This window comes from Danio rerio, chromosome 23 (assembly GCF_049306965.1).
Source record: "Danio rerio strain Tuebingen ecotype United States chromosome 23, GRCz12tu, whole genome shotgun sequence".
NCBI lineage: Eukaryota > Metazoa > Chordata > Actinopteri > Cypriniformes > Danionidae > Danio > Danio rerio.
This window is the reverse complement of record NC_133198.1, coordinates 5,840,448-5,865,331: the sequence shown is the minus strand read 5'-3', so window position 1 is coordinate 5,865,331 and position 24,884 is coordinate 5,840,448. Positions and strand designations below refer to the sequence as shown.

The following is a 24,884-nucleotide window of genomic DNA, read 5'->3' as shown; positions in this document are numbered from 1 at the left end:
AGTCAATACAACTTAACTGAGTCAATAAGATAATACTAGGTTAGGTTGAGTGAACAAATATATATTTTTTTTATGTGTGTAATACTTTTAGTGTCATTTATAAAACAAAAATAATAATAATAATAAAATAAGATTGATATTAGTCTATCATTAGTGTTTTTTTTTGTTTTTGTTTTTTTAATGAAATGAGGTATATGCCAAAGCATGCTAATAGGACTTTTAATTTGCCAGTAACCTGGGTTAAGCGCTTCCGGTGAACTGTTTGCCATTGCAAAAACGGCGTGTTTAAGATCTGGTTTCTTTGAAAATCAGCGATTTCCACTGGCTGAGTGATATCCAATATAAATTGGGTCTCAGATTGTACAAGAAGCACCGCATTGAATTTTTTTCCCCCACTATGTCCTTATAAAATGAGCATTTATTTTACCCCAGTATATTCAATGGAGCTTCTGCGCTAGCCTGCCGATTCTGATGGACGAGTGAGTGTAAACGACTTTTTGTCTCGTTTTACGCTTTAGCTACTAAATGAATGCCAGAGTCTATTTAACTGATTGTATTTTAACTACATTCAAACATCAATGCTGTAAAAGGTATCGTTTAAAATGGAAAAAAAAAACGAACAATAACAGGTAACCAGAAGTTTATCAGCATGGGAACAGCACTAGCTCGATTATATACCCTTTCGTCCGGTTACCAACAGGTCATTTTATCAGCTCTATACTTTTTTTCTGAGATTTTTGGCAAATAGCAGCCTAATTGACATAATTTTCAAAAATGACAATTTACTATAGACATAATTTTAATTTATAAAACTGTACACTTTACATCACAGGCTGAAAATCTTTTTCTTTTAAGACAAAAAAATCTATATAAAAATGTAATTGAAAGAGTCTGTGTGGAGTTTGCATGTTCCCCCTGCGTTTGCGTGGGTTTCCTCCGAGTACTCCAGGTTTCGCCCACAGTCCAAAGACATGCGGTACAGGTGAATTGGGTACGCTAAATTGTCCGTAGTGTATGAGTGTGAATGAGTGTTTATTGGATCTTTCCCAGAGATGGGTTGCAGCTGGAAGGGCATTCGCTGCGTAAAACATTTGCTGGATAAGTTGGTGGTTAATTCGGCTGTGGCGACCCCAGATTAATAAAGGGACTTTATAACTTTGACATAAAAAAGTCCGTTAACTAAGAGATTATGTATTTTGCCAACTAATATGCATTTTATTTCTTATGTTCTATATATTAAAAGGAATAATATGTTTTTTTAAATAGCAGTAGCTGATAATGTTTCCATTTCTTCCATTTTTTTCACTGTATTTCCGTCAATATATTTTCTTCTGGAAGAGGTCTTATTTGGTTAATTTACGCAAGAATAAAAGCAGTTTTTAATTTTTTAAGGTCAATATTATTAGCTCCAAAAATATACAGGGGGTCTAATAATTCAGACTTATTTTTACCATGTGAGTGTGTTTATTAATGTCTAATTTGTTTTATTTATATTCTTTGCAGTATAGAGCTATTTATTTTTATTCTATGTATGTGTACTATAATATATGTATTACTGTAACTGCAAACTTAATTTAATTTTAACATGCTTTGTTTTTGTTTTATTTATGTGGTAGGTAAAATGCATCTTTAAAATATATAATTTGTTAAAAAATATAATAAATAAATATAAATATATATATATATATATATATATATATATATATATATATATATATATATATATATATATATATATATATATATATATATATATAATCTTTTTTTTTTTTTTTTTTACATATTTTTACTCAGTCATGAGTTATTTTTTTAACTTTTACTGTGTGCAACAGATGTGCTCTCCTCCTATTTCCTTCAACCTTCATACAGTTTGGCAAGTTCGATAAAGCGTGAGTAACACCGTGGACAAAGAGTAGGTTAATCAGAAAACCAGCATGTTTTGACTCATTGAGTGACTCATGAAGCTTAACACAATAGACACTCAGTCAGAGGTCTTTCTCCATTTAACTCCATTAACTTCACCCCATCATCATTAAATGTGTGTGGGGGTCTGGTAAAAGGTTAAAAAGGTCAGAACTTAACCCTGTCAGTCATCATTTAACCTCACTGTATATTTGATGTTGCCACAATGTCAGATGATTAATCTAAACAGCATGTGTGACAGACACAAAGATACAAATATTTATTCTTCAAACAATCAATGGTTAATAACAGACAGATGTTTCCCCAGCATCTCCCTCTCAGCTTATTAGTCAGTAATTGAAAATGACTGTCAGTCTTCGATCTGTTGCTCTGAGAAAAGTTTAAACATTTGTTCTGATCCTTAAACAAACATTTCTAAGGGGAGAAATACTTAAACATTCATTCTTATCATCAAACTAAAATTTCTGAGAAAAAAAAAAAAAAAAAATATATATATATATATATATATATATATATATATATATATATATATATATATATATCATAATTCTTGTTAATTTTGTTAATTTGTAAAGAGTATGTAGAGTATGTAATTGAGTCTTAAACTTTACTTGATGTAATGATGTGATTGACCAGAATAAAATATTCCAGAGAGGAATATAATATAATATAATATAATATAATATAATATAATATAATATAATATAATATAATATAATATAATATAATATAATATAATATAATATAACAATAAATTATATAATAATAAAATAAATTATAATAAATGTTAATATAATATAATAAAATAAATTATAATAAATGATCATATAAAATAATAAATTATAATATAATAAAAATAAGTTATAATAAATGTTAATATAATATAATAAATTATAATATAATAAATGATATAATATAATATCATAAATTTAAATGATAATATAATATAAGAAATTATAATATAATAAATGATAAATGATAAAATAATATAATAAATTATATAAGTAATATAATAAATTATATAATATAATATAGTATTAACAAAACTGCAGTTGATTCAGTCCATGTGAAATGTTTTATCACTCATTATTATATATTTTTTTTTTATTTAAAAATACTAAAATATAAAATATAAAATTGTAATATTTTATTTGAATTAATTTAATTAAGACAATAATTACAGAAGATTTATATTGTTGAGTGTTTGTTAATTTATCAAGCGTCATTTGCATTATTAATGTGTAAACACTACTAAATATTGGCATGTGCTTTAGTCATTATTGGGCGAAGAAAAGCAGCTAAATAAAATAAGCCAAAAGTTCAATTGAATAAATAAAAAATTCAATATACGGCTTGCAAATTATAAAAATATATATATATATATATATATATATATATATATATATATATATATATATATATATATATATATATATATATTCAAAAAAACTGAATAACTGTTTTTTTAATTGGTAAGCTGTTAATTACAAATAGTTAATTTGATGAAGTATTTACATTTTCAATATTATTATTAATATTCATTTATTTATTTATTCCACAAGCTGATTAATCAGATTTGAATGATTGTCCTAACACTATTAATATAATAATGTTAATCAATGATTAAGTATTTGCTGTTAAATTTGCATCACTGTCTACATAACATAACATAACATAACATAACATAACATAACATAACATAACATAACATAACACGGTACAACATATACTTCAAACTTATGTCCAATTAACTTCTACAGCATTTAGACCCAAATTCACCTGTCGCTTAAAGCAGCCACATTAAATAACATGGACAGGTATCGTTGAAGTCCCTCATCTGAACAAAACTCTACAGCCACAGGTACACTTATACTTGTGCATTTATGCTGGTTTTAATATGGATAAACATGGTGTTTTGCGATGACCATTCTATGTAGCATTAGCTACGGTGACCATGAAGTTACTGGAATTCAAGTTCAGAATCTAAATCACTCAAACTATGAAAAAAAACCCTGTTGAGCAGCTCACACGGAAGCCCCAATACATGAAACACCCTAATAAAGCCTTAAATAAGTGTGTACAACTACTAAAAGCCATAGAAAATCACTCAGATTCCACTGAAGTCTATCAATAAACCTATTTAGCGCTGTGTTGATGTCAGTCCTGAAGCTAAACGGATTGAGGAGTATTTAAATATACACTATAATGTCACATTATCTGTCAAAAATGAAGTTTTTAGAGGTATTGACTCATTAGATATTAGTGAAAATCAAAAGTACTAACCTATTTGAAAGATTTAATATTTTCTGAAATAAAGACTAGCCAGCAATGTTTATGTATTATACTATATACTATACTACACCTGTCTGATCCGCCTCTGAGCTAACTTACCTGAACTGTCTCTATTAAATGTCCAGTCTGCATCATTCTGAGTCACTAAAGCCCATCTCACCCTCACTTTCATCTGCAAGAAGAGCCATTTCTGTGCATGGTCCTTTGCAATGACCATTCTATGTATCATTAGCTACGGTGACCATGAAGTTACTGGAATTCAAGTTCAGAATCTAAACCACTCAAACTATGAAAAACAAACCTGTTGAGCAGCTCACACGGAAGCCCCAATACATCAAACACCCTAACAAAGCCTTAAATAAGTGTGTACAAATACCAAAAGCCATAGAAAATCACTCAGATTCCACTGAAGTCTATCAATAAACCTATTTAGCGCTGTGTTGATGTCAGTCCTGAAGCAAAACGGATTGAGGAGTATTTAAATATACACTATAATGTCTCATTATCTGTCAAAAATGAAGTTTTTAGAGGTATTGACTCACCAGATATTAGTGAAAATCAAAAGTACTAACCTTACTATTTGAAAGATTTAATCTTTCCTGAAAGAAAGACTAGCCAGCAATGTTTATGTATTATACTATATACTATACTACACCTGTCTTATCCACCTCTGAGCTAACTTACCTAAACTGTCTCTATTAAATGTCCAGTCTGCATCATTCTGAGTCACTAAAACCCAACTCATCCTCACTTTCATCTGCAGGAAGAGCAAGTTTTGTGCATGGTGTTTTGCGATGACCATTCAATGTAGCATTAGCAATGGTGACCATGAAGCTATTGGAATTTAAGTTCAGAATCTAAACCACTCAAACTATGAAAAACAAACCTGTTGAGCAGCTCACACGGAAGCCCCAATACATCAAACACCCTAACAAAGCCTTAAGTAAGTGTGTACAAATACCAAAAGCCATAGAAAATCACTCAGATTCCACTGAAGTCTATCAATAAACCTATTTAGCGCTGTGTTGATGTCAGTCCTGAAGCAAAACGGATTGAGGAGTATTTAAATATACACTATAATGTCACATTATCTGTCAAAAATGAAGTCTAGAGGTATTGACTCATCAGATATTAGTGAAAATCAAAAGTACTACCCTTACTATTTGAAAGATTTACTCTTTCCTGAAAGAAAGACTAGCCAGCAATGTTTATGTATTATACTATATACTATACTACACCTGTCTGATCCGCCTCTGAGCTAACTTACCTGAACTGTCTCTATTAAATGTCCAGTCTGCATCATTCTGAGTCACTAAAACCCAACTCACCCTCACTTTCATCTGCAAGAAGAGCCATTTCTGTGCATGGTCCTTTGCAATGACCATTCTATGTATCATTAGCTACGGTGACCATGAAGTTACTGGAATTCAAGTTCAGAATCTAAACCACTCAAACTATGAAAAACAAACCTGTTGAGCAGCTCACACGGAAGCCCCAATACATCAAACACCCTAACAAAGCCTTAAATAAGTGTGTACAAATACCAAAAGCCATAGAAAATCACTCAGATTCCACTGAAGTCTATCAATAAACCTATTTAGCGCTGTGTTGATGTCAGTCCTGAAGCAAAACAGATTGAGGAGTATTTAAATATACACTATAATGTCTCATTATCTGTCAAAAATGAAGTTTTTAGAGGTATTGACTCACCAGATATTAGTGAAAATCAAAAGTACTAACCTTACTATTTGAAAGATTTAATCTTTCCTGAAAGAAAGACTAGCCAGCAATGTTTATGTATTATACTATATACTATACTACACCTGTCTTATCCACCTCTGAGCTAACTTACCTAAACTGTCTCTATTAAATGTCCAGTCTGCATCATTCTGAGTCACTAAAACCCAACTCATCCTCACTTTCATCTGCAGGAAGAGCAAGTTTTGTGCATGGTGTTTTGCGATGACCATTCAATGTAGCATTAGCAATGGTGACCATGAAGCTATTGGAATTTAAGTTCAGAATCTAAACCACTCAAACTATGAAAAACAAACCTGTTGAGCAGCTCACACGGAAGCCCCAATACATCAAACACCCTAACAAAGCCTTAAGTAAGTGTGTACAAATACCAAAAGCCATAGAAAATCACTCAGATTCCACTGAAGTCTATCAATAAACCTATTTAGCGCTGTGTTGATGTCAGTCCTGAAGCAAAACGGATTGAGGAGTATTTAAATATACACTATAATGTCACATTATCTGTCAAAAATGAAGTCTAGAGGTATTGACTCATCAGATATTAGTGAAAATCAAAAGTACTACCCTTACTATTTGAAAGATTTACTCTTTCCTGAAAGAAAGACTAGCCAGCAATGTTTATGTATTATACTATATACTATACTACACCTGTCTTATCCGCCTCTGAGCTACTGTAACTTACCTGAACTGTCTCTATTAAATGTCCAGTCTGCATCATTCTGAGTCACTAAAACCCAACTCATCCTCACTTTCATCTGCAGGAAGAGCAAGTTTTGTGCATGGTGTTTTGCGATGACCATTCAATGTAGCATTAGCAATGGTGACCATGAAGCTATTGGAATTCAAGTTCAGAATCTAAACCACTCAAACTATGAAAAACAAACCTGTTGAGCAGCTCACACGGAAGCCCCAATACATCAAACACCCTAACAAAGCCTTAAGTAAGTGTGTACAAATACCAAAAGCCATAGAAAATCACTCAGATTCCACTGAAGTCTATCAATAAACCTATTTAGCGCTGTGTTGATGTCAGTCCTGAAGCAAAACGGATTGAGGAGTATTTAAATATACACTATAATGTCACATTATCTGTCAAAAATGAAGTCTAGAGGTATTGACTCATCAGATATTAGTGAAAATCAAAAGTACTACCCTTACTATTTGAAAGATTTACTCTTTCCTGAAAGAAAGACTAGCCAGCAATGTTTATGTATTATACTATATACTATACTACACCTGTCTTATCCGCCTCTGAGCTACTGTAACTTACCTGAACTGTCTCTATTAAATGTCCAGTCTGCATCATTCTGAGTCACTAAAACCCAACTCATCCTCACTTTCATCTGCAGGAAGAGCAAGTTTTGTGCATGGTGTTTTGCGATGACCATTCAATGTAGCATTAGCAATGGTGACCATGAAGCTATTGGAATTCAAGTTCAGAATCTAAACCACTCAAACTATGAAAAACAAACCTGTTGAGCAGCTCACACGGAAGCCCCAATACATCAAACACCCTAACAAAGCCTTAAATAAGTGTGTACAAATACCAAAAGCCATAGAAAATCACTCAGATTCCACTGAAGTCTATCAATAAACCTATTAAGCGCTGTGTTCATGTCAGTCCTGAAGCTAAACGGATTGAGGAGTATTTAAATATACACTATAATGTCACATTATCTGTCAAAAATGAAGTCTAGAGGTATTGACTCACCAGATATTAGTGAAAATCAAAAGTACTAACCTTAATATTTGAAAGATTTAATATTTTCTAAAATAAAGACTAGCCAGCAATGTTTATGTATTATACTATATACTATACTACACCTGTCTTATCCGCCTTTGAGCTAACTTACCTAAACAGTCTCTATTAAATGTCCAGTCTGCATCATTCTGAGTCACTAAAACCCAACTCACCCTCACTTTCATCTGCAGGGAGAGCAAGTTTTGTGCATGATGTTTTGCGATGACCATTCAATGTAGCATTAGCTACGGTGACCATGAAGTTACTGGAATTCAAGTTCAGAATCTAAACCACTCAAACTATGAAAAACAAACCCGTTGAGCAGCTCACACGGAAGCCCCAATACATCAAACACCCTAACAAAGCCTTAAATAAGTGTGTACAACTACCAAAAGCCATAGAAAATCTCTCAGATTCCACTGAAGTCTATCAATAAACCTATTAAGCGCTGTGTTGATGTCAGTCCTGAAGCAAAACTGATTGAGGAGTATTTAAATATACACTATAATGTCACATTATCTGTCAAAAATGAAGTCTAGAGGTATTGACTCATCAGATATTAGTGAAAATCAAAAGTACTAACCTTTCTATTTGAAAGATTTAATCTTTTCTGAAAGAAAGACTAGCCAGCAATGTTTATGTATTATACTATATACTATACTACACCTGTCTTATCCGCCTCTGAGCTACTGTAACTTACCTAAACTGTCTCTATTAAATGTCCAGTCTGCATCATTCTGAGTCACTAAAACCCATCTCATCCTCACTTTCATCTGCAGGAAGAGCAAGTTTTGTGCATGGTGTTTTGCGATGACCATTCAATGTAGCATTAGCAATGGTGACCATGAAGCTATTGGAATTCAAGTTCAGAATCTAAACCACTCAAACTATGAAAAACAAACCTGTTGAACAGCTCACACGGAAGCCCCAATACATCAAACACCCTAACAAAGCCTTAAATAAGTGTGTACAAATACCAAAAGCCATAGAAAATCACTCAGATTCCACTGAAGTCTATCAATAAACCTATTTAGCGCTGTGTTCATGTCAGTCCTGAAGCAAAACTGATTGAGGAGTATTTAAATATACACCATAATGTCACATTATCTGTCAAAAATGAAGTCTAGAGGTATTGACTCATCAGATATTAGTAAAAATCAAAGTACTAATTTTAATATTCGAAACATTTACTCTTTCCTGAAAGAGTTGCCGTCCTTGGCTAACTGTAATCTGGTCATCATTCATATCAATTCAAATGTATTAGTTAAGTGCAGCTTTACAAAAGGTGTCCATCATTACATTACAACCAAAATCAGAAGAAAAAAAACAACATTTAAGGAGTAGGGTGAACAGTACAGCTGTCAAGATCGTACAGTACATATTAATCTGTAGTATTATAGTGATATAATGTACTCTTTCACTACGATGACATCTAACCTATTGTCAACCCTCCTGACACATTTAATAACTAATCACAACCAAATATAAGAGAGACCGGTCTCTTACCTTACAGTTTGACTGTACAGCAAGTTTCTGAGAAGTGCGGGCAGCGGATCCGCATGCAATCCCAAGAAACAATAGGATGTGTTTTTTCCTGGATTACTCTTGCATCCTTTGGCGTGCTTTTCCAATGAAACACAAAGTCCACTCGGAGGAAACAGGAAGTTTTCTCTCAGGGCAGCGGAGCCCCTACGGCCAATCAGCGGCCCCCGATTCTGTCAACGCGAGGAAGTCTTACTCATTCACAAAAAGTTATTGAAACTCTGAAGTCATAATCCTGATATGACACACAATGACAATGCCAAAAACAGCGACCAGCTCAATCGAACTCAACGACAGGCGAAGCTGAATAAAAGCACGACTCTCTGGAAGTTAACACACACACATGCCGGGTCACTAACAAGTGTCACACTGACTCATCCGTCCACACAGTCCTGACTCAGAATGACACACTCTTTGCATCTCCAAACACAGTCGAACGGTGAAAAGCGACATCCACTAATGCCACAGAATCCCAGCATCTCTGCTGCCTCTCTGCTAGCTCAGTGTGAGGGTCATATCTTGCCATACATCTCTCTCTGTCTCTCTCTCTATATCACGTCACTGCCCTCCTGCCGCAGTCCGCCTGCAGTCCGGATCCTCCCCCCGCTCCCTCTTTAGCTTTCTCTCTCTCTTTCTCTCTCTATCTGCCAGTAAATGGAGCTGTTGGCTGCGGTCCTGCTCGGTGTGAAATATTAGCCCTCTCCTACATCAGTAGCTACCTTGGCCATTAGGAGGATGAAGCTAACGGACGTGAAGAATAAATTTGGGATGCGGGTGAAGGACTCTCTGATAAAGAGACTCCTGATGCTGCAAATACTACTGACAATGTGTGTGTGTGTGTCTGCGGGTTATAAAAGTACTGGCTGAAGAGTGGAGTTTGTGGTTAAACCTTGTACATTGTCGTTTTCCTCTATCACTGTTATACACATGTAAGTTTAGCAACTGTGGTTTATACAAGTTCTATAATGGTACGTTCATACATGCGTTATCCATACATACAATGACGTTTAATCTCAAAATATCCTATGGATCTTTCATTACAATGCCCCTTTAGTTTGTGTGGGGCTCTTTAAATGCAAATGAGCTGCTCCTCCACCTCTTTTCAAAAAAGGGTGGAGCCTTTACCGCTGGTGCCTCAGTTACTCTGAGAGAAACAAACAGTGTTGCCAGACGTACTATAATTATCGTATTTGTACGATAATTTCGACCTCTGTACGATGTACGATCAATAATGAGAAAAATCCTATATTGTACGATAATTTCAGAATTTTATGGCATTTAAAAGTAACTGCATTGTAATCTTCGGGCTTCTTTACTTATTGATCTAGCTGCATCTTTTTTGTGCTGTCTGTGAGGAGTAGGTGGAGTTAGGCACGTTTTCTATCTCATCTTACGTTGCCTCTTCTCAGCCAATCAACGTGGAGAATGGCTCTCTCACGAGTTAACCCTCCTGCTGCGCGTGCCCATGGTTAGGTCAGTAGTTTTCAGTTTGAGGTCGATCTTTTAAGCAATAATGTTAAAACAATTTGTGCTGTAAATGAAGGTGAGAAGGATGGGAGTTTTCCCTCGATGTTCTCGTTTTTTCCCATTCAAATGCGTCTTGTGAACGTGTTTTTTCCAAAGTTAGTCTCATCAAAACAAAGCATGCACACCTCAGAGTGTGCACTTCTTTCAAGCCAACCAGCACTATTTTGCAGTCTATTACGGCATCCAATTTGTACGGTGAAATAAATCCCTCAACATCTGGCAACATGCAACATTCAATGACAGCAACTCGGAGGTGGAGTTTGAACCTTCCCACTAAGGTACCTAGTTTTTGCACGTTGTGTCAAAACGCTATGTGTCTATATAATAGCTGTATACTCTCAGGGTGCTTTCACACCTGTGAATCGATTCAGTTGTTCCGAAACAGAGATTACAATTGTTACATTGTTGCTCTTTGCTCTTGGAGCGGTTCGCTTTCACATTGCAAAGTTTCTAATCGGACCAAAAGAGCTTAAACAAGTCACGTGCGAGTAAACTCACCTCACATTGGTCAGAGTGTCAGGGTTTATTTTGCAGCGTCCCGCTAAGCTGTCAGGAGAGGTGGTGGTTTGATGGTGATTGACAGGGTGCGCGCGTGCGACGTGTCTGAGGAGAGACGCGGTGGGGAGGGGTGAGAAGGGTGCGCGACGATGCCTATTTGAGGACCGGGAAGGAGACGCTAGATTACTGGGAGATCATCACTCGTTTGCGGGCATCCGGAGACTAGCGAAACTTCCCGCCCTACTCATAATTTTCTCTTCATATAGCCATAAGCCTATTACATATCCATAAAACACCTTGATATAACCGCGCACGGATCGGATCGCTTTCTCACTGCAATCGAACTGCTCCAGGGTTCGTTTCAATCGAGCCGAGACCACCTCATTCAAGCGATCTTTGGCGCGGAACAGATCGCGATTGCCCTGTTCACATATGCCAATCGAACCGCGCTAACTGGGCAATCGAGATACGTTCCGAAACAAAAGTGTAGGTGTGAAAGCACCCTCACTTTGACTCGTGTACGATAATTTTCCTCCAAATACGATAATTTTGAGGTTCTGGTATGATACTTTGACATTTCCAATCTGGCAACACTGGAAACAAACAAAGGCTTATCAGATTAAATTGATACCGGTTTTCTGTGCACACAAACGCAAAGACTTATTAGAGAGCACGTTCCATGAATATAAATATCGATGGATCATTCATGGACCATAGCAAAAGGTCAAATTAAAGGCATACACTTGCATAACGCTGCTTATGTTTGTAAATATTAACATTTAGGGAAGAAATCAATTGTATATCAGTACATGAGATCTGTAAAACAGCAGTTTAAATATACAATTGTAACTCTACCAGGCTTCAACTTTGGCAGGAATTAATTAAATTAGGATATTCCATGGATACTCCATGAACCGCAACCCTAATGTAGTGGAGGGGTTTGAGTGTCTGAGTGATCCTAAGAGTTCTGTTGCCGGGAGCTAATGCCTCTAGTAGGGTCTTCCAAGGCAAAAAGGTCTTAGGTGACAGTATGCGAGTGGCTGGGTTTTATCCCATGAAACCCGACTGGGCTCAGGCCAAAGGAGCAACATGGAACTATCCTCCTGCAGGCCAACCACCTGCGGGGGAGTCACAAGGGGCCGGTGCATTGTGAAATGGGTGGTGGTCGAAGGTTAGGACCACGATAACCAGATCGTCAGGCACAGAAACTAGTTCTTGGGACATGGACCTGGACGCCTACCAAGGGAGGTGTTGAAAGACGTGTCTGGAAAGGGGGCAGTTTGGGGTTCTCTCTTAAAACTGCTGCCCCCGTGACCTGCCCCAGAAAAGCTGACGAAAATGAGATGAGTGGTAAAAAGCAAAACAAGACCTCTTTAACACTAGAACTACAGAGGAAGTCATTTTGATTTTGCTTTAACAACTTGTTTAAAAATGTAATTACTTTAAAATAAACCACTATTGTACCCAGACTAAACGTGTATATATGCTATATATTTCATTATAACTTAGTTAATGTATTAAACTTATTAAAAGATTTAAGTGTTTGTACTTTAAATGGTGATAATGATCAAACTGACCAAACACAGTTCAGCATTCACTACTTTTTCTTGTGCTCTTAAATATGCATGCCTCTATTGCCTAGCAACTTTTTATTAACCCTGCAGCCCAAGACCGGTTACTCGCTGAAGCAAAGCAGGGCTGAGTCTGGTCAGTACCTGGATGGGAGACCACATGCGAAAAACTAGTTTGCTGTTGGAAGTGGCGTTAGAGAGGCCAGCAGGGGGCGCTCAACCAGTGATCTGTGTGAGTCTCAATGCCCCAGTAAAAATGAAGGGGACACTATACTGTCAGTGGGCGCTGTCTTTCGGATGAGATGTTAAACCGAGGTCCTGACTCTCTGTGGTCATTAAAAATCCCATGACACTTCTTGTAAACAATACAGTAATGTAAAACAGATCTGGAGTGTGCTTTATAAGTATAGCTGATTAAACATGTGGATGGAGGATAACAACAGAAGGCCCCTACTGCCCTATATCTATCAGCTGATAACCACTGATAATGCCCATTCAATTTGAAGTGGATGGTTCATCTAATGGGAAAGATATTTTATATATTACATTAATTTGAAGTAGTAAAATTGCCCTAAATTGGCAATATAAAATCTTTACCTCAGAAATTTCTCTGACAACAAAATATTGGTGTAAACATATAATGCAGTACAAAATATTTAATATCTGGTATCCATTAAACCACCATTGTCAAGAGCAGAACATGTTTAAAGTATTTGTTAAACTGTTTGACCAACAAAAAGGAAATAGCTGATGAAAGTGAATTACCGCTACTAACACAAAAGGTTTTACTAAAAAAAAGCAGCAAAAATATTACAATACAATGATCAACAATGCGTTTGAAGTGTTGTTCTCTGTAATGAATTCATTTATTTTGCCATTTAGCCTGACATTTGCACATGGCCATAAGGGGTTTATAGTGTAACAGATAGAACAGTGAACATATTAAGCAATAGCCCTCAAAATCAAAAACCCCCCAACAAGCTGCAGGATTTAATATTCCATAACCTCATCTTGCAAGTACATTGAGCAACATATTGCCTCATTAGCTTTGACACTGGGCTTACAAATCAGGAAGAATTATCCCCTAGGGTGCTAGCATACAACCAACAGCCCCTTCATTCTGACACACTTAAAATATCCTCTTTAATCACTACAATTCTGCATCAGAATCAAGGTGCTAAAATAAGACCAGTGTTTTTAAAGTGGGGAATGGCAGTAATTTAGCGCTGTTTGATATGGACTGGGTGTAAATCCCAGGCAATGCTAACTAGCTGTTAGCGACAGAGGGGATGTTTTAATGAGAACCGCAGGAGGGCTTTGTAAAGACACAGCTGTGCTTGTAAATGGGCATCTTCATTGAGATGGGTGCTGAATAGGGTGCAGGAAACACTAATTAAAGCAGAGGGTGAGGTTTAACAAGGAAATGGGTTGTCGTTGCTAGCTGAGAGAATTACAGTAGATGCATTATCAGCATGTTAACTTACTGTAAAAGGACTAAAGATTGCCAAATTATGAAATCACAAGAGTGTTTAATAATGATAATCACTTAGATACAGTGGCCATTGCAGTTGTTGAAAAAACATAGCTGCGTCCCAAATGGCACACTATACACTCATGCACTATGTACTTATGCACTTACACACTCAACAGGATAGTATATGTATGTAATGGCGTCCCAAATGGCACACTAATGTTTTTTTACTAAACGGAAATTCAAATTTCCCCGATGACGTTTGACGGTTGCCAAATCGGTGACTTATCAAATAATACCTGCCATGAGTATTGCCGCATTCACCATCGGGAGGCGCTATATTCACTCTCGTAGGAGAATTTTGCTTTCACCATCCAAAATAAATAAAATTATTCAACATGTGTGTCCGATAGCTCCGCCCCTTCTGCTAAGTGAGCAAACCTGCGGTCGTTGAGTGCGTGAAGTGTCCATCATTCCACACTTCATTTTAGCGGCTGAATGTGGGCATCATCCGGGTAATTAAAGTGCACTTATTATTTTTAGAGTTTTCAGTGTGAACACACTACTTACACTATTTATGCTACAAAATGGCATAGAATAGTGTATAAGTATGCGATTTGGGACGCAGCTCTTTTCTGCTAGATTTGACATTTAAAGAAACAGTACACATAAATATAAATACAATGTTAGCTCTTAACCACTTTTGTGTTCATGTAAATTTAAGTATGATGCAAAGCCATGCACTTTTGATATATATCCCTGCTGAAAAATCCAGCTTAAACCAGCCTAGGCTGGTTGGCTGGTTTTAGCTGGTCGACCAGGCTGATTTTAGAGGGGTTTTGGCCACTTCCAGGCTAGTCTCCAGCCATTTCCAGCCTGGTCTTAGCTGGTCAGGCTGGGAGATGACCAGCTAAAACCAGCTTGACCAGCCTAGCCAAGCTGGGAGTCCAGGCAAAACCAGCCAAATCCAGCTAAAACCAGCCTGGTTTAAGCTGGATTTGGCTGGTCATTTTCCAGCCTGACCAGCTAAGACCAGGCTGGAATTGGGTGGAAACCAGCCTGGAAATGGCCAAAACCCCTCTAAAACCAGGCTGGTCAACCAGCTAAAACCAGCCAACCAGCCTAGGCTGGTTTAAGCTGGATTTTTCAGCAGGGATAGTTTTGAAAAGAGTCTGTTTCTTAATTTCAGTGAATGGTGATTTGGTTCATGCAAGCCTACGCATATGAAAACCATACACATAGCATTACCATTTTTACCAATATCATCAAACTATTTAAGAACAAGTTCAGAAAATTAGCAATTTTATAGTTTCAATATACTACTGACATGTAAATGGTTGGCCCAAATGCTTAAAATGTACTGAACAACTACATTCAAGACAACAGCAAGTTCCTGTCTTAATCAGTGATTCATTTAACCATAAATTGAAACAAATTATTCAGCATGGCTGATCCAACAGAACTAAGGGTCAAACTGCCAGTGCTTACTTGTTTTCTGTTTATTTTACTCAGCTCGCACAAAGTAAAAAAACAAAAAAAAAAAGTGGTAAAAATATCAGAGAAATTGATTCTGCATACATTGGCCCTTTACTAAGCCACACCCAAAAACCGCCACCCACCAATCGTGGCTTAGCAACTGTAGCTAAGCGCAGGGGCTCTGTCAAGCTTTCGAGCGAGGGAAACAGACCAAAGTGTTTTGCATATGGATTGTGCAAATCTGATACCCGGTATCCTTAAAGTTTGGACGGGATGGTGGAATTTTTTCCCTTTTAAAACCTAAAACCCAAGAGGAGAAATGCTAGTGTGGATCAAGCTGTGTGAGGGGCGCTAAAGGAGCGGAGCTAAGTTGGTTTTGTTTTGATATTCCTGACACATTCAGTGATAGACAGACGGCAATAACTCAAACATCTCTTACCCTAAACAGATCTAAACTGTGTTTCCTACAAAAACACAAAAGCTGGTTATGTTTCACTGCTGTCTTATTCCTTTTTTTTCACTAGATATTGTGAGCCTCCTTACCATCCCCATATGATAATTGGCTTCATCACTCTGTCTCCTCTCCACCAATCAACTGGTGTGTGGTGTGCGGTCTGGCACAAAATGGCTGCTGTCGCTTCATCCAGGTGGATGCAGCACACTGGTGGTGAAAGAGGAGCCCCCCCCCCCCCCCCCCCGCCCCCCCCCCCCCCCCCACATTGTGTAAAGTGCTTTGAGTGTCCAGAAAAGTGCTATATAATTGTAAGGAATTATTATTATTATATTGACCAACCTTGTGCAGATAACTAAAAATATAATAAAATTAATTTTGCAGCAGGACATAAATTAAGTCCCGCAAGATTATTTTTAATAATTTAGCTTCATTTCAGTTCCGCTTTAAATCAAAATGTCAATGCGGCGGCATTATGAGTGGCGGTAAATCCGCCGTTTTGAAGTAGTGACATCTGTACATCCAAATAAATGCACAAATCAACTTTCTCGCTGTTATACAAGATGATTCCTATGATTTCCCTGATGAATCAGACAGCCGTGAGTAATTATGCAGTAAAACATGTTAGTCAGACGTGATGCTGACAGATTTTCTCATCTTGAACAGATTGTGAAGGTCACTGACTGAACCCTTGGAGATTTAACCTTAGACACTGACCTCACTCCTGGAGGCAGGGTTATTTTACAGGCAATATCACCAATTTATCCCAGAAAGTGCTTCAGTGACTCAGCAGCTGAGTAACTGATCCTGATAAAATGGATCAAATTGAGCGAATGGCTCTTTGAGGATGACCAAAGTGTTTGGTCATCAGAATATAAAATGCACCAACAGACAATAAGACCCACAACAGGGAGAATGGAGCTAACCGCATGCTGTACAAACTAAATGGACAAACATGTGGCACAGAAAAGCTGTGCCCTATCTTGGCTGGCAGCTGCATAATTTTGATTTACAGTGCCGTTCATGTGGGTTAGAGAAAGAAAAACATATCTTATGTCATGATATCAGAAACATGGAGAATTAATAACATGATAAATCAACATTTAACACAGTAGAGATAATATATTATCGACCTCTGTTTTGGTTTCTCTGCCGCCCCCTACATAACAATAAAGAAACTCTACACGACTCTGGTCTCAGGGCGTACTCACATTAAGTACAGATGCCTTGAAACAGGCCAAAGCACACTTGTTTTTTTCCGTTTACTTAGCTCGCACAGTAAAAAATAAATAATGGTAAAAAATTGTAATAGAAATTGATTTTGCAGTTTAGTTTATATCAGGGCCGGAGTGGGACTCCTTTTCAGCCCTGGAGTTTCAAGCCTCAGACCGGCCCACCTCAGTTCACGACTGACTATATTAAAATACAATTCAGTTTCTAATGACACTATCATGTCTTTTTTGAGAAAACAACTGCTTTAGAACTTCAAATTTTCAACAACCCTAACAGAATTATATGTCTTAACAATAAAAATAAAAGGATTACTTTGACGAGTTTCGAACCCGGGTCTGCGGAGTCGAAAACTAACGTACTAGCCACTGAACCACAATAACTGTTTAGAATGAAATGATCAAGTTATATGATAAGCTGCGGTAAAATATTGAATAAGAAGACTGTGGTCAAGTAAATAAATATATTAATTTAAAAAGTGTGACTGCTGTAAGCAACAGATTCTGGAGCTATGGACACCGGCCCTCGCGGCCAAAAAACGGACCGGCCCACCGGGAATTCTCCCGGTCCTCCCGATTAGCCAATCCGGGCCTGGTTTATAACAGCAGACGCCGCTCTAGGCTAGTTTTTTTAACAGCAGACATCGCTCTAGGCTAGTTTTTAACCACAGATGTAGCTCTAGGGTACTTTTTTGGTGCTCTAGCCTAGATTTTAACAGCAGACGTTGCCGGGTTAGTTTTTAACAGCTGATGTTGCTCTAATTAGTTTTTAAACACCAGATGTTGCTCTAGACTAGTTTTTAACAGCAGATACAGCAGATAGTGCTCTAGGTTAGTTTTAACTGTAGACAGTGCTCTGGAAAGTGTGGGTGTTTTTTTTTTCTTTCAAAAAGTCAACCTTTTTGTAATTATATGCCTCATTTTCATCTCAAAGTAAAGTTATATCTCAGAGTAAATTGAGTAAAATTAATATTTTAAGATATTTTAAACTTCAATGACAGAACGTGCTATTATAGTAGCATTGAGTAACTACTGTCATCAAAAGTTTTAACCCGTTTTTTTATTTTTTATGTACAGTTTTCATTTAAATGTTGTGTTTTATGGCAGCTGTGTTGTGTTTAAAATGTTCATTCATTCATTCATTTTCTTGTCGGCTTAGTCCCTTTATTAATCCGGGGTCGCCACAGCGGAATGAACCGCCAACTTATCCAGCAAGTTTTTACGCAGCGGATGCCCTTCCAGCTGCAACCCATCTCTGGGGAAACATCCACACACACATTCACACACACACTCATACACTACGGACAATTTAGCCTACTCAATTCACCTGTATCACATGTCTTTGGACTGTGGGGGAAACCGGAGCACCCGGAGGAAACCCACGCGAAGGCAGGGAGAACATGCAAACTCCACACAGAAACGCCAACTGAGCCGAGGTTCTAACCAGCGACCTTCTTGCTGTAAGGCGACAGCACTACCAACTGCGCCACTGACTCGCCGTGTTTAAAATGTTTTAGGTTTAAAATTCAAACAAACAAATTAATTAATTAATAAATAAACCTGACGACGACAACAACAATTATAATAATAATAACAACAATAACAATTTGTTCTGTTATCAATTACACAATTTACTATACAATTATTAAATAAATGCTTGTCAGATCACCTTTAGCTACCATCAGTGCAGACCAGTTTGACACTATAAATATAATTTCATTTTAAATTAATAAGAGACATATAAACATTAAATACTGTAACACTTTAAAGTGATAATTATTACTAATTTGTTACTCAGCATATGATTCATGTAGCACTAAAACAAACGTCATTCAACATAAATGTCTAAATGTAATGAAATTAATTTGTGGTTTAAAAAGAAAGAAAGAAAATCTCGATTTACATCATTAAAATGAGCTAAAGCAAAATAAATATGAGGAATTTTTTTTACCGCCTGTTATATTTTAGCAACCAAAATTATGTTGCTGTAAGATTTTATATGATGTGGATATTACTGTAAGTACATTGAGTACATTGTCAAGCATGAAAAACTACAAATGACTCTCTAACATTTGAAGGTCAACATAAATTTGCATGTCAACTGTTTATAGTTAAGACATTGACCAAACTTATTCATCTTCATTTTCAAAACAGACAATCTATTATCAAAAGCAATGGCTGTGACTAATTATCTTACGTCATGCTATGAAGCGCTTACGATGCTTACAAATCTGCCACCTCCTGGCATGAGAGGCGTCATGTGGGCAGCGGCGCAAAATCCATAACGAATGTCTTACAATAAAGACGTCACGCACACAGCATGAAAACACGAGATGATTAATGAAAACAACAAACCTAGTACAATAGTCAACAGCTGAAGTATTGAGTGTCTTTATACAGAGAGGAACGTGGAGGAACTTCAGTCCTGAGAAACCTTTTTCAACGACTAAATTTCAGCTCTGACACACTAACATGTTTGTTACAGACGTGTGTTTCTTCATCACGAATTATTTTCACTTTTAAAGCAGCATTCATGCAAGCAGAAATTGACTGAGCATTTGGTAGTTCTAGTTCAGCCAACTCTTTTCTCTCATCTGACAATTTAATCTGCAAGGATTCTGTAGTGCATCTGGAAAGTATTCATATTTCTTTATTTTTTTAAGGTACCATCTAAAGCCTGGTTTATACTTCTGTGTCAAGTGAACGGCGTGACCCACGGCGCATACAACACGCGTAGATGTGCATTTATACTTCTGCGCGCTGTTTCTGTTGCTCTGCAATAACACTTCTGAAACGCTAGTTGAAGTGCAGCCGTACGTGGCTCTGGCTACATAATTTGCGATCACCAGAAATGTATATAGGGCTACGTTTTCAGAATGAGCCTATGTTAAAGAAATCAGTAAGGGGGCAAAAACTTTTTAACAGTATATCATATTTATATCTGATACTCTATGCATAAACCGGCCTTGAACACCACCTACTAAATCACGACAATCGCATCATGTATTACAAGTCAGCAAGCTATGAAGGAACAATATCAAGCACACATACTGTATATCAGCAGTGTGAAACAAAATACAAGCTGTTTATATCTTCCAGCAAAATCAAAGGCAACATCAGAGCATAAGAAACCAAAAATACATCCAATAGCCAATGCATACTTGAGAAAGAATCAATAAGGATCTACTCACAGCATGAAGACCGCACCGCAACCTGTGTGTGTTTCCACTGTCCTCTGAAGTGTGTGTGACGCAGAGGCCGTTCAAATGAAGGACACATCTGAAGTGAAATATCTGTTGCGTAGCACCCGAAGCCTCTTTAACAAAGACCCATAGAGTGGCTTCTGCACAGATTACACACATTCCCATATGACAGTGCAATGGGTGGGACGCAGTCTGTGTGTGTGTGTGTTGGGGATAAAGTCTGCTGAAGGCAAACCACTTGTGCCCCCCAGACTTGCTTTGTGCCAGCAGTATTAGGGGAAGCCCGGCAGACGCCTCCACAATGGCGGGCCTGTGCCAGTGTCACCCCGGGCATTTACAGGGGGCCCCGTCTTCATTTTACAGCCCACTAATGACGCCGCAGCGAACTCAGCCATCTGTGAGCAGGGGACCTTTTCTGAGCGACACAAATGAGTGGATAACATGAGAGGGACAGGCAGATTAAGCAGGCTGCACAAAAGCAGAGTTAAGATGAGATGATTACATGGCGCTTTGTTGAGTGCTGTCAATTGTTTTGGCAGCATTATGCAAATGACATGCAAATAAGGACGGAAGGAAATGAAATTGGATTTTTGTTTTGTCATAAGGGGATTTCGCATAAACACTGAATCGTCTATGAAAGTATAAGTCAAATGAATTGAATGATTCCATTTATTTAAAATGATTCTTACTAGCTTTAAAGGGCACCTATGATGAAAAATCTACTTTTCAAGCTATTTAAACAAACATATGTGTATATATACTGTATAGACTATCATATTGAGGTGATATAAACACACCCAGTCCTTTTTTTTTCCAATTTAACAACATAAAAACGGTGGACCAATTAGAGGGGTTTTCAGACCGACCGCCACTTTACGTAGGAGTGCGACCCCCCCGCCCACTGAATTGATTGATAGCTGCGCGCATTAACATGTTCCGGTAGTCACGTGTATATGTCAACAAGACCAGGCAGACATATGCAAAGCAACCGGGAATTAAAGGTCTGTTCTGTTCGCTAGGATCAGCAATCATCATCAAATGTGATTAAGTGTAGGTTTCACATTTTTAAAGTGTTTTAAAACAGAGTATGTGTGTAATTAATTACAGCGTTTTACTTCAGCTTTACTTCATCAGCACAGCCGCGTGTCAGAACAATTATAAAGGAAGACGCTTCAATCCCGGTTTGTGGAAGTTAAATCAGGTTTATTTTGTACATTAACATCACAGACATCCACACAGTACTGAAGGTTAGCCTGTATCCTGTCACATTTGAGGGCAAAAACAGTGCTAAGCGCGCTCTGTCTGTCTGCCTGCCTGTGTGTGTGTGTGTCTTTGTAACGATATTGTGTTTGACTCATCAATGCAACTTCACAATAGCCTACTGATTAGTAATGATTAGTTCTTACTGTAGTATTTCTCACAAACGCTACGTGAGACCTTCTTTCTTTAAGTCTGTCTGTTGTCTGACGCAGCTGAGGGAGGAGGCACTTAGAAACAGTAGGCGGGAAAGACTCGTCTTAAAGGCGCAGTATGACAAAACCACCCCCTGCTGGAAATCAGTATAAAACAGCATCTTGTAAAAGGTATAATGAAAAATCTGATGGGTGTTTTGAGCTGAAACTTTATATACACATTCTAGAGACGCAAGAGACTTATATTAAATCTAAAAAAAAAAAGGGGTAACCTAGGTGCCCTTTAAATGTTATATTAGTATTTGAGGAAGTTTACTGGCTTTTTAATAGTCAAGAGTCTAAGGGCCCTATTATACACCTGGCGCAATGTGGCTCAAGGCGTGACGCAATAGTTGTTTGCTAGTTTCAGCTTGGCACAAGAGTCGTTTTGAGGTGTTGCGCCACGCTGTTTAAATAGCAAATACATTTGCGCTCATATGTGCGCCCATAGGCGTTCTGGTCTAAAAAGGAAGGCGTTCTGAGGCGCATTGCTATTTTGAGGAACTATAATAGATTTTTCAATAGACCAAAACAAACCCAGTCTAAAGTCGAGCTCAGAGTTGCGCATGGCTTACACACTGCCTAATACACACAAGACGTAGAGCAAAATTAATAATTTTTAGGCTAATTGATGTCTGTGCGTACAAGGTTTACCTATCCATGAGAGCAAAGTGAAAGTAGATCATTTATCTCTCATTCTCGCGCTGTAGATGCTCTGTTTAACTGTTTTCTTGCTAGTGAAATGCTCAGTTTTTCCACTTACACTTACTTTACGTCATGTATATAGCAAATGCACTTATGGCGCGACGCAACTGGCTCTTAAAGGGAATGGGAGATGAGACTCTGATTGGTTTATTCTCAAAACACACCTATAACTCATTAAGAAAATAAACTCAACCCTTTTAGACCATTATTATTATTATTACTTATTTCAGCTGTACAGTTAGTGTAAGAGGATACACACGCATACAGTGCATCCGGAAAGTTTTCATAGCGCTTCTTTTTCCACATTTTTTTTATGTTACAGCCTTATTCCAAAATGAATTAAAATGTATTCATTTTCTCAAAATTCACACAATACCCCATAATGACTATGTGAATAAAGATTTTTGGAAATTGTGGCAAATTTATTAAAAATAAAAAAACTGAAAAATCACATGTACATCAGTATTCACAGCATTTGCTCAAAGCTTTGTTAATGCACCTTTGGCAGCGATTACAGCCTCAAGTCTTTTAAAATATAATGCCACAAGCTTGCCTCAAGACACCTGTCTTTGGGATTTTCGCCCATTCCTCTTTGCAGTACCTCTCAAGCTCTATCAGGATGGATGGGAAGCGACGGTGTACAACCATTTTCAGATCTCTCCAGAGATGTTCAATATGATTTAGGTCTGGGCTCTGGCTGGTCCACTCAAGGACATTCATCAAGTTGTTGTGAAGCCACTCCATTGATATTTTGGCGGTGTGCTTTGGGTTATTATCCTGTTAAAAGATGAACCGTCGTCACAGTCTGAGGTCAAGAGCAATCTGAAGCAGATTTTCATTTAGGATGTCTCTGTACATTGCTGCATGTATCTTTCCCTCTATCCTGACTAGTCTTCCAGTTCCTGCTGCTGAAAAATGCGTCACTGCTTCACTTTAAGGATGGTACACGGGACAAAGGTCAAAGAAGAAGATATATATATATATATATATATATATATATATATATATATATATATATATATATATATATATATATATATATATATATATACTGTGAAAATGTTCTTGGAAATAGCGTGGTATACATTTAAAGCTGACTAGTGTTAATTTTAGCCACAATTTACTTCAAATCTAGAGCCATATGCCACATCCACACGCAATCATCATCAAGGAATTAACAATAATCATCAAGCTCAAGCATAATACAATTGCACTCTATTCTCTTGGCGGTGTTGGGCAAGCACACAGGGTTCAGGAGAAAACAGGTCACAGCTGTGGTTACACACACACACGCACACATGTCCTCCTGTGCACCTGCCGCAAAGCCAAAATATAAGAAATTTCTAAAAACAAGCGTACTTTCATTCATCATTAATAAGAGATATATCAACTATATTGCCAAGCATTCTAGAGCACTTATAGGGATAATTTACCCTAAAATAAATTTACTCTCAAGTGGTTTCAAAGCTTTATGAGTTACTTTTGCTGTTGTTAATATTTTGAAGAATGCTAAAGACATGTAACCTGTCAAACATGACGTCAGTGGTTACAGGTTTCCAGCTATATTCAAAATATCTTCTTTTGTTTTCAACAGAAGAACTCAAAGAGGTTTAAAAAAAGTGAACAAAGAATAAATTATGACCAAAATTTGATTTTTGAGCAAAATTTCCCTTATGTATTTTAACTTATAGGCCCAATCCCAATTTAATTTGTGTACCTCTACCCCTGTGCTTGTGCCTACCCATATGACTACCCATGTAATCATATTTTGATGAGCTTAATGGCACATCCTCTTACCCCAACACCTCCAAGCAAAAGACAATTGGGACAAGTGGAAGGGATAAGGAGTAGAATTGTGATTGGGCTATCGAATGTGTTTAATCTGCTGTGGCTGTTAAACACCTTAAGGGGACGATATAGTTTCTTTCCAATGTCACGTGTCTTTATATCAGGTCTGTAGTCACGAAATGTTTTATCTTGACACAAGTGTTCTCCTAAATAGCTCTTTAAACCAATTCCCAAAAGTGCTGAGACAAAGCTGTATAA

General features: G+C 37.2%; 2 protein-coding genes across 9 annotated transcripts in view; one reads left to right on the top strand and one right to left on the bottom strand.

Moving 5' to 3' along the window:
• nav1a (neuron navigator 1a) overlaps window positions 1-20,810 on the bottom strand; it is a 270,784-nt gene extending 249,974 nt beyond the window's left edge. For 5 of the 8 annotated variants that reach the window (XR_012398958.1, XM_068216848.2, XM_073939762.1 and 2 more), the window contains exon 1: window positions 9,221-9,763. The gene's annotated coding sequence lies outside the window, so the exon portion shown is untranslated. Of the gene's footprint in view, window positions 1-9,220; window positions 9,764-20,670 lie in introns of those variants that run through there. The other 3 variants (XM_068216849.2, XM_073939763.1, XM_073939765.1) reach the window with 1 other exon arrangement.
• Window positions 1-24,884, top strand: part of csrp1a (cysteine and glycine-rich protein 1a) — a 61,388-nt gene that overhangs the window by 566 nt on the left and 35,938 nt on the right. The window lies entirely within an intron of this gene.